The sequence below is a fragment of the Cetorhinus maximus genome, chromosome 17 (genome assembly GCF_964194155.1).
Source record: "Cetorhinus maximus chromosome 17, sCetMax3.hap1.1, whole genome shotgun sequence".
NCBI lineage: Eukaryota > Metazoa > Chordata > Chondrichthyes > Lamniformes > Cetorhinidae > Cetorhinus > Cetorhinus maximus.
This window is the reverse complement of record NC_135895.1, coordinates 94091985-94111659: the sequence shown is the minus strand read 5'-3', so window position 1 is coordinate 94111659 and position 19675 is coordinate 94091985. Positions and strand designations below refer to the sequence as shown.

Below are 19675 nucleotides of genomic sequence, written 5' to 3'. Positions count from 1 at the left end.
CAAGTGAAATTTGGGACTATAATGCTGACGTCGCAGTTTGATTTCCTTCCCATTTTACTGTCAGGGGTATTTTTTTTTGGTTTGGAAAGTTATAATCGTATAACAGAATGAAGCTGTGGACTGACAGCACTTTTCATACAGTGCTTGTTGTCAGTAATAGGCAGAGTCCCTCAGGCCAGTAAAAAATGGCTCTAAACTGCCGTGATTGGTTATAATCAGCACCTCTAATTGAAACAGCCTGTGTTACTGGTGGAATTCTGGGATCCTTGGCTAGCTCCCAAGAATGCCCAGAATGTTAGCTTTTTTTTTCCTGCAGGCATCTTACATCAGCTTCGTTTATGACAGAGAAAGTACGGAATTCTAAGAAACTTCAGCCCAAAGACAGGTCGGCGTACGTACACGCACACAAGAAACAAAATATTCTAGCTGTTCACATCGAGGAAAGTGATCTTTGTCACAAAGGTAAGTCTTCTTTGTAAATCCTTCGTGACAGCTCTGTACTGGACTTTTCTAATGTTTTTGTTTAAACTGGGAAAGTCTTGCTACTTTTTTTTGAAAAGGTGGGTGAATCGTGGCTCATTAAAACCTAACAAAAATGAAGAGCAAGCACATCATTTGCAGTTCTCGTTTCAAGGAGACATTAATGTTGAAAACTGATGCAATGTGGAAAAAGAAATGTTTTGTGGTTCAAATATAACTTTTTTTTTTGCTGTCTGCATGGCAGGCATAACCAGCTGATCATCGACAGCACCGATAACTTCAGTGCATGCTCTGTATCCAGACGCAGGTTTCATCGGCTCTTAATTTTCAGGAGCTATGGAAGTGGAAAGCTTCAGAATTAATATCCATTGCCAGGCTAATGTGCATTGCTATGATCATGCATTAATATTGCATTATCTATTCAGAAGTTTTTCCGTCCATATCTACTTTTTCTCAGTTGTCTTATTGTGCTTACAAGTATTGGCTGTTCCATATAGATTGTACCTTCCCAGCTGTTTTTACAGCTGTTTAATAGTGGTACTTTGGGCTCTTATTTCTGCATATGTAGAATCAGTTTTGCAAGCTAGTTTATTTTAATAGGGGGGATGGTGGTGTAGTGATAATGTCACTGATCCCAGTAATCCAGAGGCCCAGGCTCTGGGGACATGGGTTCAAATCCCACAATAGCAGCTGGTGGAATTTAAGCGCAATTAATAAAACCTGGAATTGAAAGCTAGTCTTAGTGATGGTAACCAGTAATAATAATATCATCAATTATTGTAAAAAAAATCCGGTTTACTAATGCCCTTTAGGAGAGGAAATCTGGCATCCTTATCTGGCCTGGCCTACTTGTGACTCCAGGTCAATAGCATTGTGGTTGACTCTTAACTGCCCCCTGAAGTAGCCTAGATAGCCCCTCAATTCAAGGGCAATTAGGAATGGGCAACAAATGCTGGCCTTGCCAGTGACACCCATATCCTGTGAAAGAATAAAATAATTTTCCCTTCCATCCTCTTTCTGAGCACCCAAGTCTATTTAGCTTTGGACCAAAAGTCCATGGGCGGGAATTTCCAGCCCCGCCCGCCGGTGGGATCACCCGGTCCCGTCGAAAGTCAATGGATTTTTGGCTGAGCCGCCAATTCACCCACAGTGGGGTGGGGAGGGGCGTCCTGCCACGATGGGGCCTGAAAATCCTGGCCTGTAGTTCCAGATCCAGGTGTAGAAATGTTCCAAAATATAGATCTGAACAATGGCTGGAGTTGGGTCGATGTGGGCCTGCGAAACTCCCTAAGCAGATGACACTCATTTTCCAGGTACTTTCAGGAGCTATGGAAGTGGAAAGCTTCCAAATTAGTATCCATCCCCAGACTGCTGTAAATTGCTATGATCATGCATTAACATTGTATGATCTATTCATAACTTTTCCAGTCCACATCTACTTTTCCTCAGTTGTTCTTTTTGTGCTGACAAGTATTGGCTGTTCTGTATAGATTGTACCTTCCCAGTTTTCTTTTATAGCTATTTAATAGCGGTACATGGGCTCTGGTTATATTATTTCTGTGGGCAATTTCCAAAAAAGCCCACTAACCTCACAAATTCTGGCCAGGATCAGTGTTAGATGGAGTCAGTGCTGCTTGTGAAATATTGGAAGCCAAATGTCTTTTATCCTCTATTCAAGTCCAAAGCAGCTGCATTATTAATCTTTGATTAAAAGCAGAAAATGCTGGAAACACTTAGCAGGTCAGGCAATATCCGTGGAGAGAGAAATGGAGTTAACTTTTCAGGTCGATGACAGTTCTGATCGTAGTTTTTTGTTTACTTATTAATCTTTGATTTTAGAAATCAGTATTTACCTGGTGACTGTAAAAGTCCATGGTGCATTGAAGTGCAAAGGATAAATTAATGTATGAAGACAAAGGGCGACCAAAAAGTTGATTAAAAGAGGAAAATGAACATGAGAGTAAACTAGCCAGGGATATAAAAACAGATTGTAAGAGATTTTACAAATACATAAAGAGGAGAGTAGCTAAAGTAAATATTGTTTCCCTTAGAAGCAGAGACAGGATAAATCATCATGGGGAATGAGGAAATGGCAGAGACATTGAACAAATATTTTGTATTTGTCTTCACTGGAGAGGATGCAAATTACAGACTAGAAAAAGAGGGTAACCTAGGGGCTAAAAAGAGTGAGGAATTTGAGGTAATTAATGTCAGCAGAGAAAAACTTAAGGAATTAAAAGTTAACAAATCCCCAGGACTTGATGGCCTACATCCTAAGGTTCTAAAAGAGGTAGCTGTGGAGATAGTGAATGAACAAATTTTACAAAATTCCCTAGATTGTAGAATGGTCTCAGCAGTTTAGAAAATGTAGCACCACTATTCAAGATGGCGGGGGGTGGGGGTGGTGGTGGTTGTGGGGAGCGGGAGGAGAGGGAAAACAGAGATCCACAGGCCATTTAGCCTGACATCAGTCCTCAGAAAATGCTAGAATCTATTATTAAGGAAGTCTTAACAATGCACTTAGAACATCATAATATGCTAAGACAGAGTCAACATGGCTTTATGAAAGGGAAATAGTGTTTGACATTATCAGAGTATTTTGAGGATGTAACTAGTAGGGGAACCAGTAGATGTAGTCTACTTGGATTTCCAAAAGGCTTTCAATAAGGTGCCACTCAAAAGGTTAATGCAAAAGATAAGGGGTCATGGAGCTGGGTATAATATATGAGCATGGATGGGAGTTGATAATGGGCAGGAAACAGAGAGAGAGATAAATGGGGCATTTTCAAGTTGGCAGGCTGTGACTAGAGTGCTACAAGGATCTGTGCTGGGGCCTCAGATATTTACAATCTATAGTATTAATGAATAGTGGTTTAGTAGTACAGAACTTGAGCATTGCTGAAAAAAGAGACATGCTGAAGCATTTCATCTTGCACTTATCAGGGCCCTTCATAAGAATACCAATATAAGGGGAAAACAACAATTTATACTGTATGTGAAGAGAGTGCTGATTGGTTGGCAAGTGGACTCAGATTGGTAGAAGCGTTGCCATGGAGAATGCACCAGTGATGGCGACTGACAATTAACTGCCAAACATAATGTCAAGGAAAATTTAAACTAGGCAGCTTGACCTTGGTTTAAGGGTCCTATAATGAGAGGCTAAGTAAATTGGGCCTATACTCTCTGGGGTAGAAGAGTGAGAGGTGACCTCATTGAAACATACTAGGTTCTGAAGGTGCTTGACAGGGCAGACACCGAGAGGTTCTCTGCCCTGGTTGAGGAATCTAGAATATGGGGTGCAACCTCAGGATAATGGGCAATCATCTACAACTGAAATGAGGAGAAATTTCTTCACTTAAAAGGTTGTGAATCTTTGGAATTCTCTATCTCAGAGGGTTATGGATGCTCCTTTGTTGAGTATATATTCAAGACTGAAATTGAAAGATTTTTGACCTCCTAGGGAATCAAGGGGTATGTGTGCAGGTGAGAAAGTCGAGCTGAGGCATAAGTTCAGCTACGATCGTAATGAATGGCAGAGCAGGCTCAAGGAGCTGAATCTTCTACATCTGCTCCTATTTCTTACGTTTTCTTCACAGGGACAAATGAATGGCTTGTTGTAACTTTGTTTCGAAAAGTAGCTTAGTCTTTTGAAAAAATGTGCAACAACTGTTGTACAAGGAGTACAAAAGCAAAATGCGGCTGATGCTGGAAATCTGAAATAAACACAGAAAATTCTTTCAACCTGCAACACTAATTCTGTTTCGCTTTCCATGGATGCTGACTGACCTGCTGAATATTTGCAGCATTTTCTGCTTTCTCATTATTGGATAAGGAGTCTCCCTATTTCTTTGCCCATAGTTGCCATATCACTATGTTGAGAGTCTGGAGCAGTTAAGAGTTTGGTGCATAAATCTACTCAACCTTCATATGTTTTCCCAATGGGGCAGGATTCAATTTTTAATTAATTGATGGATGAAATGCTGGGCCATTGAAATTTTTGTATTGAAATAATCTTTAGTACTTCCTCTAGTGCTCTCTCTCTATTTCCCTCCTTAGCCCCAGAGGCAAGGAATGATATGAAGGACAATTTTAACCTAACCTGCCACTCGGCACTGACAGGGTCAGATGCAATGCTAGTTTTACACTCATTGATTAGTGGAGAGTAAAACTAATGTTCCACCCAATCCCGTGGGTTTTCTGCACTGTGAGTTAGGTTAAAAGTACCTCACACTGAGTCAGTGGCAAGGGAGCGGAGTGCATGATGCATGTCTACCTTCATCATTCCCAATTATGAAATGGAGGAAGTTGTTATCATCCATGACTTGATATCGTACATGTAGTCTGATGAGACTGAGGCAGTCAAGGGTTCAAGAAAAGGGATTTGTGACTGTAACATGGACTACTTCAATGCTGTGAGGAAAGCTGACTCTAGGCTGGAGGGAATCAAACAGGAACTTCAGGAGAGATGAGTTGGGGTTAAAATCTGTTAATAGGAATGATATCCATAGAGTGGGCAACACTTGGCTGAATAACATGCAGCTTGAGCTCATTGTATAAAGCGACTAGCACAAATTTCGTTCTTAACTCTGCCCGAACTGTTCCCCTGGAAAAGTTGTGCTATCAGAACAAATATTATTTTACAGTTTCAAAGTGACGTTCTGTCACATGGAGCTTTTCTAGTGTTACAATAGATGACGGAGAATTTCATTCAATTGGAGATTTAAACCTAAATTTACCTCCTGCTAATCAATCAGTTGTTCAAATAGTAATTTCACTATTACTGCATTTGGAAATTCATTCCAGATGTGTTCGTTTCGAAATGGTAATAGAATTTCAAACTTTCAAATCAAATTATGTGCATTAATCTTCACATGAAACCGACTTTATTACTTTTAGGTTTATAATTTCAAACCTGAATACTGTAACATTCATGTTATTTGAACCGGATACTTTCAATTTACCTTTTTAAATAGCCTGTTATGGTCCATCAATCATAGCAATCAATTAGACCACCACAACCGCGTTATTGGAACAACTGGGATTTCCTGATCCAGATATCAAGTGATTGCTATAAGAATAATTGGCAAGGCTTTCTGTTAATCATTATAGACTGAGTAACTAGAACAGGAAGTGCTTGTAGATCCAGAACAGATAAAATGATCTGATAGATTTGTAGGGAACTGTGATTGATAGCGAGTGAGAAAAAAAGTTGAAAGCAGGGTCTGATATTTAATTCAGACCAATCACATGAATTGGACAGCACTGTCAGCCTTGGCCCAGCGCTCTTGCATCTGGGTCAGAAAGATTGGTGTCTTTGGTTACAATGTTGGAGATGCTGTCTTTGAGGTACAGGGCAGTAAATCATCTGGTGGACGTAAATCATCTGCTGCACTACTCGGAGAAAATGAGTTCCCACAATATCCCAGCCAACATTTATCTTGTGACCAACGCCTAAAAACAAATGATCTCGCCATTTATTTCATTGCTGTTTGTGGGATCTTGCTGTTTGCAAATTAGCTGCCATGGTTGCAACATGACAATAGTGATTATGTTTCAAAAGCAGTTCATTGGAGTGCTTTGAAATGTCCTGAAATTGTGAAAGTTGTTGTATAACTGCAAGTTCTTTCTTTTTTCTCTACATTAATACATTTCAGATCAAATTACCTTGAGTCAGTGTCAAATTTTGTCTGATTAAACTCCTGTGGAATACCGTAGGATGTTTTAATGCATTAAGTTGTTGCCGCTTCATCAATATTCATTTAGTTATGTGTATGAGTCTTATTATTCTGTCCCTTACTAGAAAGCAGGCTGATGGGGTCTAGAGATAGCAACTTCTGAGTTCTTTCCCCCTCACTTACATGTATGGAATGGTGCCTATTCCCTACTGAGATGGTAGTGTTCCCCCATACTACATCAGCGATTAGGAACTCAGTAGAATGAGGCATCACATTGCAGAACTGTTAGGGCAGAACGCAGCTCCTCTCTCTTCAATTATATTATAGGTTCAAAAGTGAACTTATGAGTCTGAATATATTCGCAAACTAAACAATGTTGTATTTGAAAACTTGATTCTGAAAAATGTTGGAACTTAATTTAAACTGCGTGATTTCATGCATGAACCAAACTCAGTTTGAGCCACATAGATTTCAAACTTAATTTCATTGCTATATGAATTAAAATTAGATGAATGAAATAATATGGCTGGGATTTTCCAGGCCAAGGCTGGGATGGAAAATGCCAGCCTATGTCTCTGAGAATGATATGCGTTTTTTCACTTAATCCTGTTTAAAAAAAAAAATGGCCAATTTGCAATAAGAAAGAAAGAGCTTGCGTTTATTTTGCCACCTTACATTATTAAGGCCTCCTAATGCGCTTTAAGGCAATAGATTACATTTGGACTCCAGCTATTGTTACTATTTAAGCAAAAGCAGAATCCAACTTGTGCACAAGAAAACCCCACAAACAGCAAATGCATGAACAGCCAGATAATCTGTAAACGGGGTATAGGCTGAGGGAAGAATTTTGACTGGAGCACCAAGAGTGCTATGTGGGCTTGTTTCAGGAAGAAATGGGATATTTTACATCAACCTGAGTTAGCAGACAGGAGCTCAGTTAAATGTAAAAAAAAAAATTATAAGTGGTGTCACGGTAAATCTGTGACCTGATTGGCTGGTAGGGAATCTACACTGAATTTGAAACTAAAACATTTTAAACTAATTAAACCAAATAAATGAATCACTTAATTAATAAGTAGAGGGTATTTAGACCAGAAGCAGGGGATTCCTGTCCTTAGAATTTAGCATTTATAGTAGAAATCTAGTCCTTTATCTAGGGAACGTATAGTTAATAAGGAGTCAATAAGCAGTTATTAGATTTAAATTAATTTATTAAATAGTTCTAGAAATGGCAGTTGCTGGGGTGAAGTGCTTCACCTGTGGGATGTGGGAAGTCTATGACGCTTCAAGCGTCCCGGACAACTACATCTGCAGGAAGTGTACCCAATTGCAGCTCCTCACAGACCGCATGGATCGGTTGGAGCAGCAATTGGATGCACTTAGGAGCATTCATAGACAGGAGTTTTACAGACGTGGTCACACCCAAGGTACAGACAGATAGATGGGTGACCGCTAGAAGGGGCAGGCAGTCAGTGCAGAAATCCCCGGTGGCTGTCCCCCTCTTGTTTTGGATACTGTTGGGGGGGATGGCCTATCAGGGGAAAACAACAGCAGCAGCCAGAGCAGTGGCACCGCGGCTGTCTCTGTTGTTCAGCAGGGGGGGGTCAAAGTTCAGAAGAGCAATTGTCATAGGGGACTCTATAGTCAGGGGCTCAGATAGGCGCTTCTGTGGTCATGAAAGAGACACCAGGATGGTATGTTGCCTCCCTGGTGCCAGGGTCCAGGATGTCTCTGATCGGGTATGGGACATTCTGAAGGGGGAGGGAGAACGGAGAACAGCCAGAGGTCGTGGTACACATTGGTACTAACGACAGAGGCAGGAAGAGTGACGAGGTCCTGCAGCGGGAGTTCAGGGAGTTAGGCAGAAAGTTAAAACACAGGACATCTAGGGTTGTAATCTCAGGATTACTCCCTGTGCCACATGCCAGTGAGGCTAGAAATAGGAAGATAGTGCAGCTAAACACGTGGCTGAACAGATGGTGTAGGAGGAGGGTTTCCAGCATCTGGATCATTGGGATTTCTTCCGGGGCAGGTGGGACCTGTACAAGAAGGACGGGTTGCATCTAAACTGGAGGGGCACCAATATCCTGGCTGCAAGGTTTGCTAGTGTCACTTGGGAGGGTTTAAACTAGTATGGCAGGGGGGTGGGAATCAGAGCAATAGGTCAGCAGGTGAAATAAATGACTGGGAACTAGTGAATATGGCCAGTAGGACTAAGAGGAAGAGCAGGCAGGGAGAAATTACTGAACACAGTGGGACTGGGGGTCTGAAATGCATTTGTTTCAGTGCGAGACAGATGAGCTTAGAGCTTGGATTAATACTTGGGACTATGATGTTATTGCTATTACAGAGACTTGGTTGAAGGATGGACAGGATTGGCAGATAAACGGTCCAGGATTTAGATGTTTCAGGCAGGATAGAGAGGGATGTAGAAGAGGTGGGGAAGTTGCACAGCTGGTTAAGGAGAATATCACAGCTATACAACAGGAGGACACCTCGGAGGGCTCATGCAGCGAGGCAATATGGGTAGAGCTCCGGAATAGGAAGGGTGCAGTCACAATGTTGGGGGTTTACTATAGGCCTCCCAATTGCTGGCGGGAGATTGAGGAACAGCTATGTAGGCAGATTTTGGAAAGATGTAAAAGCATTAGGGTTGTTGTGGTGGGTGATTTTAACTTTTCCTATATTGAATGGGAATCACTTAGTGCTAGGGGTTTGGATGGTGCAGAATTTGTAAGGTGCATCCAGGAGGGCTTCCTGAGACAATATGTAGATAGTCCAACTAGGGAAGGGGCAATACTGGACCTGGTATTAGGGAATTAACCCGGCCAGGTGGTCAAAGTTTCAGTAGGGGAGCATTTCGGGAAAAGTAACCATAATTCAGTAAGTTTCAAGGTACTGGTGGATATGGATAACAGGAGTCCTCGGGTTAAGGTGCTTAATTGGGGGAAGGCTAATTATAACAGTATTAGGCAGGAACTGAGGAATCTAGACTGGAGGCGGATGTTTGAGGGCAAATCAACAACTGACATGTGGGGGGCTTTCAAACGTCAGTTGATAAGAATTCAGGACCGGCATGTTCCTGCTAGGATGAAGGATAAGTATGGCAAGTTTCAGGAACCTTGGTTAACAAAGGATATTGTGAGATTAGTCAAAAAGAAAAGGGAAGCATTCGTAAGGGCTAGAAGGCTGGGAACAGATGAAGCCTGTGGAGAATATCAAGAAAGTAGGAAGAAACTTAAGCAAGGAGTCAGGAGGGCTAAAAGGGGTCATGAAAAGTCATTGGCAACCAGGATTAAGGAAAATCCCAAGGCCTTTTATACATATGTAAAAAGCAAGAGGGTAGCCAGGGAAAGGATAGGCCCACTCAGGGACAGAGGTGGGAATCTGTGTGGAGCCATAAAAATGGGAGAGATACTAAATGAGTACTTCTCATCAGTATTCACCAAAGAGAAGGACTTAGCTGTCGTTTTGTCTAGGGAAGAGTGTGTAGATAGCCTGGATCATGTTGAGAACAAAAAAGAGAAAGTGTTAGGTGTCTTGAAGAATATTAAGGTGGATAAGTCCCCAGGGCCAGATGGGATCCACCCCAGAGTACTGAGGGAGGCAAGGGAGGAGATTGCTGGGGCCTTGACAGAAATCTTTGTATCCTCACTGGCTACAGGTGAGATCTCAGAGTGCTGGAGAGTGGCCAATGTTGTTCCATTGTTTAAGAAGGGTAGTAGGGATAATCCAGGAAATTACAGGACGGTGAACCTTACGTCAATGGTAGGGAAATTATTGGAGAAGATTCTTCGTGACAGGATTTACTACCATTTGGAAGCAAATGGGCGTATTAGTGAGAGGCAGCATGGTTTTGTAAAGGTGAGTTCGTGTCTCACTAACTTGATCGAGTTTTTTGAGGAAGTGACAAAGATGATTGACGATGGGAAGGCCAGTGGATGTTATCTTCATGGATTTCAGTAAGGCCTTTGACAAGATCCCTCATGGCAGACTGGTACAGAAGGTAAAGTCGCACAGGATCAGAGGTGAGCTGGCAAGATGGATACAGAATTGGCTTGGTCACAGAAGACAGAGGGTAGTAGTCGAAGGGTGTTTTTCTGAATGGAGAGCTGTGACTAGTGGAGTTCCGCAGGGATCAGTGCTGGGACCTTTGCTGTTTATTGAATACGTAAATGATTTGGAGGAAAATGTAACTCGGCTAATTAGTAAGTTTGCAGACTGACACTAAGGTTGGAGGAGTTACAGATAGTGAAGAGGATTGTCAAAGGATATAACGGGATATAGATCGGTTGGAGACTTGGGCGGAGAAGTAGCAGATGGAGTTTAATCCAGACAAATGTGAGGTAATGCATTTTGGAAGGTCTAACACAGGCAGGACTTATATAGTAAATGGCAGAACCCTTAAGTGCATCGACGAGCAGAGGGATCTAGGTGTACAGATCCACAGGTCACTGAAAGTGGCAACACAGGTGGATAAGGTAGTCAGGAAGGCATATGGCATGATTGCCTTCATAGACAGGGGTATTGAGTATAAAAGCTGGGAAGTCATGCTGCAGCTGTATAGAATCTTGGTTAGGCCACACTTGGAATATTGCATGCAATTATGGTCACCACATTACCAGAAGGATATGGAGGCATTGGAGAGGGTGCAGAGGAGGTTTACCAGGATGCTGCCTGGTCTGGAGGTTATTAGCCATGAGGAGAGGTTGGAGAAACTCAGATTGTTCTCACTAGAGTGACAGAGATTGAGGGGCGACTTGATAGAAGTTTACAAAATTATGAGTGGCATAGACAGAGTAGATAGTCAGAAGCTTTTTCCCAGGGTGGAAAAGTCAATTACTAGGGAACATAGATTTAAGGTGAGAGGAGAAAACTTTAGAGGAGATGTGCGGGGCAAGTTTTTTTACGCAGAGGGTAGTGAGTGTCTGGAATTCACTGCCAGAGGAGGTGGTGGAAGCAGGTACAATAGTGGTGTTTAAGAGGCAACTTGACAAATACATGACTAGAATGGGAATAGAGGGATATGGACCCTCGAAGTGCAAAATGTTTTAGTTTGACAGGCAATATGATCGGCGCAGGCTTGGAGGGCCGAAGGGCCTGTTCCTGTGCTGTACTTTTCTTTGTTCTTTGTTCTCTTTGTTTCGCAGCAATGCCATCTCCACCAACAATGCAGTAATGTCTCAATGCTGTATTGAATCACCGGACTAGATTATGTGAAATGTTGGTTGAAATTTAAATTAATGCCCAGGAGGCTTGATAACCCCCTCTAACCTTTAAGCTTTTGATGCCTTGAGACGTGGGTTTGCATGCAAGGTTCATTACTGAAGCCAGTAAACAGTCAAAGGGGAAAGGCACGGTGGTTGTTCCACCTCGCATCCAGTTAATAGGTGTTTAAAATCTGGCAATTAATCCAAAGGCCTGACATTCTTAAAGAGCAAATTTAAAGCATGTATATAAAAGAAAGGACATGCCTGCATGTGGGCACTGAGCAGGAAAACAGAGCATAAAGGAGGCAAAAACAAATAATTATGCACTAAATTATTTTAATTTAATTTGTAGGTTTAAGGAAACAATGGGTAATTAGCCAGTAGAGCTTTAATTGTTTTATTTAGCCTGAGGCTGGAGAACAATTTGTTTGTAGCATCTCTTTAACAACAAAAAAGTTAATCACTTAATTTCTTCCTATTGTAATATTATCCAATGTAAAATTTGAAATTGCTGAAATAGCAAAGCTGTTCCACCATGTACTTAGTATTACTACAGCAATGTAGGGTATGGTAACACAGTGGTTATGTTATCTGACTAGCAGCCCTGAGGCTCATGAGATGGAGACCTGTATTCAAATCCCAGCTGGGAATTTAAGTTCAATTAAATCTGGAAATTTAAGAAAAAATTCCCATCAGTAATGGTGACCATGAAACTAGTGGAATGATATAAAAGTTGATTTGATTCATTAAAGTCCTTTAGGAAACTCTGTTGCCCTTATTATTCTGGGCTATATGTGACTCTAGACCAGCTGCACAGCAACCCCCTATGCACAAGTTAGCCCCTTTAAGTGGCCCTGCAAAAAAAATTAATGGGTTTGTCAATTTAAACAAATCATCCGCACAAAACTTAAAAAAATAATTAGAGGGTACGTTGCTCCACACCCACGGCAACGGGCTTCTCTTAACTGTCCTCTGAAATGGCCTAGATAACTTACCACAACCTTCGTAAGGGTATTTTGGGATGGACAATAAATGCTAGCCTTGTCAGCAATGTCCTCATCTCATAAATGAATATAAAAAAAGTCTACAGCTTCATTTCACAACTTGCAAAGGTTTTGAAAAAGGTGGCAATGTCAAGATTTCAGAAATGGGTTTGTTTGAAAAGATAGGGCTCATTCAAAATTAAGACCTACAATTCATTTGAGTTTAAATTGGATTGAAATATAAAGATGTCAAGACCTCCAAATCCTGTCAAAATTTGTGTATTATTGTTCTGCATTCTTGGATGCTTTGTGCATTCATTTATGTTTGAGGGTAATGGACTCTGACAAGATGCATATGTCAATTTGAATGATTTTGTACAAATTAATGCATAAAGCATTGCCTGTGTCCATTTGATATAAAAATGATCTCAACTTTGTTAATGTGGAGCTCCAATCTCCCAATAGCTTGTTTGATGAAACTGAAATCTTTGGGTTTGTGGAGAAGCAGGAAATAAAAGAGAAAAGAATTAAAATGTGTTCAGTCCGTTTTGGCATTTTTTTTATTGACATAGCTGTTTGAAAGCGTAAACAGTTCACATCCCTTGAAAAACAAACTTTACTATAGTTATCTTTATTGTTACTGACAGGCTTTTAGTAATTTAGTTATTATGAATAACCCATCAAAATTGCACTCTTGCTGAAGTGGTGACAATATATGTAGTCTGAAGCTTAGTTATATCATAAAGTTAACATGTTATTTTCCTTCTCTCTTCCCACTCACAGAATGGAGAACTGTGCTTCACAACATTCTCTCACTAAATGGGGGTGCTACTGTTCCATCTCCAGTTGTGCTTTCCGTCTCTCTCTCTTTCACACTCTCAATACTCAAAATCACACTTCAACTAGTCACATGAAGGTGGGTGAATTAAAAAGTGCCTTGCCTCTACATATCTCTCCCAATGAGGTGATGATTAAAAATCTACTGTCTGGAGATTCATGAGTGCAGACCCACATTCTAATAATGTGTGCCATGCTGTATCAATGAGGGATAACTATTTCTATATAAGGTATCTCTTTATATTCATCTGAAATATTTAAATGAAAAGTCAATCATCTCAGAATTTAAAATGTAGTATTTTCAATGCTCCAGCACTGATGATAGCCTGTCCCATGTTGGCCAGTAGTATACCTGTTCCATGTTGGGACTGTACCATACCTGTCCCAGGATGGCCCATATTGTATCTGTCCCAGTAATCTTATAAGTGTGACCAGTGGCAGCATGTGGAAATAATTAACTAGTGGGAGTTAAAATTCCATTTTTAATGTGCTTTGCAAACATGACGGCATATGTTTTAATTACAAAACAGACATGTATATTTGTGCAAGGATCCAGTTTATAAACATCAGTCTCTGCATTGCTGAAATGGAATACATGTTGTGAAAATTTGAATATTTTCACAATGAACAGATCCAGAAAAATGCCTTTAAAAAAGGAAGTTTCCTTGGGCACAAAATTCAATAACTTCCGAAAACAGATTTGGAAATTGCCATGTGCGATTAATGTGTGCCTGTAGATGCTTCTGATACAGTCAGCGCACAAACATGCTGCGTGCCTCAGCTCAGGAAGAATAAACTCGTGAGAGGTTAGCACGAGTTCAAGGTAACTCTCACTATAATCTAGCCTGCAGTTCTTAAAAGGGGAGCGGCGTTGTGGATGCAACAGGTGGTGGAAGTCACTCTGAAAGTGATTTTAACTTGGGAATGGTGCAAGAATTGCACATGGTAGAGGAAAGGCTTCAATACTTTCTGACATTGCACTGGAGCTCTTGGTGCAGGAGGTGGACGGCAGGAGAGATGTCATCTATCCACAGGGGACCCAGAGATCCTCCCGACAAGCTTTGAGAAGACAGTGGAACCAGATAGATGAGGTGGTTAATGCCAGGAGTTAAGACCCTTGGATGCAGTGCTGCAAGAGGTTCAGTGACCACACACGAGTGGTCGAGGTCAGTGAACACATCGTCAAATATCCTACCTGCTGTACCATTAACCTCAGGCATTACTCAATACACCACACCTTCATCATTCACCTACCAGCATTCTTTATCAATCATGACTCATATCTAATATTCATTGCTTTACCTCACCCTCACACATTCAGCACTGTTACAAAAACCTCACTTTAACATTTCACAATTTTCCCACAGTCAGCTATTCAACCATGACAGTCCAACCATCTACATTGCTCCACACACTGAGACAATTCCTACTCGCAGGACAAGTTGGCACACAATCTGAGGTACCTAATTGGTGGGGGCAGGCATGGCTGCGTGTCCTCACCCCCAAAGTGGAGACAATACTCACTATCATTGAGTAGCCACAACTGAGGCCGTGCTCAGTGGGGAATCTGAAACCATCAAAGATGGTTGGTGAGCTGTTACCTAATCCTCCATCTCACATCCCATCCCTCCTCTTCCCATAATCTCTTCCGATTTATAGGCTGCAGATGGTGCACCTCTTGCTTTCTCCCCCAACCCTGAGCATGTGCCTACCCTTGTACATTTGTCCTTTCAGCTATCAAAGAACTGTAGCCTGACCAGGCAGTGATGAAATAGGAAGAACAGGAAGACAGTTATGAAGAGAAAACACTTGTCACTTACTCTCACACTTACAACTACCAGTTCAGATACTGACACAGTACATACTTTGGAGGATAGTCTAGGGGCAGGATCTGCATGTGGTGCGATACTAGGCACAAATGAGCTGCAGCCAGGGCAGGGGACAAGGGTATCACCAGTGCCAACTTGCCACTATATGAGGTCACATAGGAGTTCTGCTGCAGAGATCTCAAATGAGCAGTTTGATGGCGCAGGCTACCGAAGAGGGGTGCTGAGTATGCACAATGAAATATTTGGTGCATTAGCGGGTCTGCCAGAAAGCCTCCAGTCATTGTCAATGAGCATGGAGATGTCTGGCACCAAACTGACATGGGGCTTTCGCAGAGATTAGTGTCCATCTTTTTCAGTATTGAAGTGGTGGCCAAATCCATGAGCACACTTGCTGACCCAACCGTAGTGCAGCGACTGATGGCCGACGTCTCGGCTTCTATTGTAGTGCAAGCAGAAGCCGCCCGACCTCTGAGAGCTGCAGCGGAGGCTCAGATTGATGTCATTCAAGCTCAGTTTGCTGCCACACAAGCTCGGGCTGCTTTGGAAACTACCAAACACTTCCAAATTGCAGCAGGAGCCAGTGGAGCAACTAACCTGAGAGTAGTTGATGATTCCTTTAAATAGCACTGTTGGGGAATCCTCCTGCTGCTTAATATGTGTTCAGCCAAGTGAGGCCAAGAGAAGGAGTTAACTAGAGCATTGAGATCCAAAATGGGATGGCTGATGTCAAAAGGCATTACGCTGATTGATGACAAGATCTGCTTATTCTGCCAGTTTCGTGTGGATTATCCTTGTACTTGATAATGACCTGACCAAAATGGCATCCAGGATGTTTAGCACAAGGAATGTGCGCGTCTGCTGTTGACACCATTTTGGAGACAAAACAGCACTCGTAACACCAAAGAAACAGGCACTACAAATGTGAATAATAGTGTTAAACTCCTATATGTAGAACAGGAAAAGGTGCATGGCGACAGTCACAGCTTTAACAGGTGATGAGGGAACTCTGTGGAGCACATATTTCTGCCATGCTTTGTTAACTTATCACAACTGAGTATGTCTGAAAAAAGAGACATGCTGTCAAAGCTTTTTATCTTGCACTCATCAGGATAGAATCTCAAGGATACCAAATTTCAAAGGGACCAACAAATTTATACTGCCTGAGAAAATTGTGCTGATTGGTTGGTAAGTGGACTCTGGTTGAGGCATTGCCATGGAGAATGCACCAGGGAACAGTTGTCTGTCAAGCATTTATTTAAACTCAAGATTATTAGTTGGGCTCACAATGTGGCACTTTTAAACTTACCAGAAGCTACATATATTCATACGCAGGGCCTTGTCCTCTGCAAACAAAAAGAACATGTCCAAGCATTGAGTTTTTTTTTGAGCTAAACAAAAGCTTGGTGGACAACAGTTCCCTGGTGTATTCTGCATGGCAACACCTCAACCAGTCAGAATCTAGTTGCCAAATAATCTGCACTTTTTTCTCATGCAGTATCAATCTGTTGTTCCCTCTGAAACTTGGTATTGTTTGATTCTGTCCTGATGAGCGCAAGATGAAAAGCTTCATCAGCATGTCTCTTTATTCATCAATACTCAAATTATTATGATTACCCTTCCTTTAGGCTTTCCCCTACCTGGCTGATGCTCTGTAACTACAACACTGAAAAAATAAATATTTTCTCTAAAGAGATTCCAGCCCAATGAGTAGGCTTCGGGCCAATCCCTATCTGACAACCTGCTCTGAAAACTCTGCTCACATTCTGAGAAGATCCACAGCATTCTTTAAGTAAAAGTAAATTTACCCTGTCTCCCAATGTTAACAGATCTTTTAAAAAATTTCAGGATCAAGATCCACATCTTCAACAAAAACTAATCAGCTCTTCCTATCTGTGTGTCAAGTCTCATTGAAATCCATCCAGTGGTGGCAGAGGTAATAAAAGACCAGAGCATTGCATTTGTTAACTAATCCTAGGTGGATCAGGGTTTAATATCTGTTACTCCAAGTCAGTTACAGCAGTTGATCATTCCCAAACTACGACATATTTTTGTCAATCCCATCTGCTAACAATTTTCTTCTGTTGGTAATTGCCCCTCATCATGATATTTATCATTTTAGAAGATTACACAATGTCTGTTGTTTCTGAATTATAGAACAAATCATAGTAAAGACAGATAGCTGAGTTAACTGATGCCAGCAAATGTTGGATAGTCAGACAGCAGGGAAGGAGACAAGATAAGATTAGAACAGTCAAAGGTCAGGTACATAAATAATAACGAGCCACATGATAATGGCAGATCACTCCATTATATGTGGATGTTATGACTTACTAGTCATCATAATCTCATAGTCACCAAGATGGATGATTTTGCAGAGTAAGTAGGTTGTATTTTAAAGGCCACATGAATGGAGGCAACACTAGTTTTGTATGTTTGCTTCTCCAAGGTCTACCATTTCCATTTTGATATCATTGGAGCTAAATTTCATGAACATTTACCTCTGTTAAGCAGCTAGAAAATTCAGCATGATAATGCATTATAATACAGGTACTAGTGCAAACGCAGGCTAGAAGCACAACGAATAGTGTGTGTGTGTGTGTATGCGTTGGGTTGGGGGGGTGCACAGGGGTGTGTAAATAATAAGAAGTCTATTTTTGCTGAATAACACTCATCAACAGCTCAGGATAGGAACAGAAGAGCATAAAGTAAGAGTTACATACTGCAGCTATAGACTGTGACTACCTGATGAAGAGACAGCAAGCAGTACATGGTAAAGATGCCGAACAGGTTATAACTCTTTAAGTTTACCAATCATAGATTCTTGGAATCAACATGGGCAGGATTTTTACCTCGTCGGGCCGGTACAGTGGGTGGGGCCGGGAGAAGCACAAAACTGCCCACCACCTGCAATTGGGTCCCCGACCGCGATTTCACACTGGCTGGCCAATTAACGGGCAGCCAGCATGAATAACGCGCTGAAACGCTCAGTGCTGCCTGGGTGAGGGGGGTGGGGAGGAGGCCAAGCACAGAAATCGACGCGTGCATGCGGGTACGCTCAGTGAAAGCTTCCTGAAGGCATGGAGCTGTCTCGGGGAGCTGAAGACCTCTAACATTATAAATAAAGATTTTAAAATTAAGGTAAACATGCCCCCATATGTGAGTCTGCCGCATGAGCAGGGACATGTTAAAAATGAGATTTAAAAATTTTTATCTTATTTTTAATTAACATCGGAGACCTCGTCCTGCCCATGGATGAGGTTTCCTCAAAAACCCAAAGGCCTCTTGGCCTTTGGGCCGCCCGCCACCCGTAAGATTTAACGGGCAGGGAAAAATTCACTTCAATTAATTTATTAATGGGCTTAACAGCCCTCTTAATGTTCGGCGGGCGCGCTGCCAATTCCAGTGGTGCCCGCTGACCGAAATACCACGCGAGTGCGCAATGGCGTTGGGACATTCGCCCGACGTCATCGCGCGCTATTTCACTCTCGTGCGTTTCAGCCGCGCGCCTGCATGCCAAGCGTTAAATCAAGCCCCGTGTGTATTTTTAACTGATTACGGAAGAGATCAATCAAAATCTAGCCGCTGCTTGGCCAGAGAACTGCATCTGCGCTTTATCAGGACAGCATCACTTAAAGAATAAATTGCCAGATGATTGTCATTTTGTAAGAGCTGAATGCATAAATAACCTAGTGCTTATGTGATCATCAAGGACTTTGGTTTTTAGGACTGGCAAAGATTTTATTGCCAATGAGAGGTTTTTGCTGCAAGTATGTTGCTCTTGTGTACTAAGCTCTACTCCCTGGATTTTTGCTACAAGCTGTACCGTTAAGTTCTAAAGGTGATTCTTGTTTTTGTAGAATCTTAAAGCAGATCGTCAGAGTGCCAGCTCAAGTTGAGGAGCCAAATAAACAGAGTAAAGACATTTTGAATTGCTTATTGTGGGAGATGACTCATTTCTCGGCTTCAACAAGCAACGGGTGGCGCTCTTGAAATTTTTACTTGGGCTCATTAATCCATTTCTTGAGGAATATAAGTCCGCAGATTTGGGCTAAACATAGATTAATAATCTGTGTGTGGTCCCTATCAACACTGCCACCTACTTACTTCCACTTTATCATTAAAATTATTGTATAAAAGAAAGATGTGGTAATCACATTCAAATCCTGGGAAATCATAGAATGGTTACAGCACAGAAGGAGCCATTCAGTCTGTGGAGTCTATGCTGACACTCTGCAAGGGCAATTTTGCTCGTCCCATGCACCCTACTGTCCTCACCCCCTCCTTCCCCAATAGCCATGAAATTTCCTTTTCCTTTTTGGGTGCTTATGCAATTCCCTTTTGAAAACAGTCATTGAATCTGCTTCCACCTCCCTCTCAGGTAGTGCATTCCCCATCCCAACCACTCATTGCCTAAAATAAAGCTTTTCCTCATGTTGCCCTTGGTTCTTTTGCTAGTCGCTTTAAATCTGTGCCTTCTGGTTCTTCAACCCTTCTGCCAATGGGGACAGTTTCTCCCTGTCCACTCTATGTGGACCCTTCATGATTTTGAACATCCCTATCAAATCTCCTCTAAGGAGAATAACCTCAGCTTCTCCAATCTATCCAAGTAACAGAAGTCCTTCATCCCTAGAACCACTTTTGTAAATCTTTTCTACACCTAC

The 19675-nt window shown here is 41.8% G+C and overlaps 1 protein-coding gene across 1 annotated transcript in view; it reads left to right on the top strand.

The window, feature by feature from the left end:
- The first annotated feature begins 321 nt into the window (after positions 1-321).
- The window catches only part of ddr2a (discoidin domain receptor tyrosine kinase 2a), a 173691-nt gene continuing 154337 nt past the window's right edge, over positions 322-19675 (top strand). Inside the window, exon 1 of the mRNA XM_078561603.1 lies at positions 322-462. The gene's annotated coding sequence lies outside the window, so the exon portion shown is untranslated. The remainder of the gene's footprint in view (positions 463-19675) is intronic.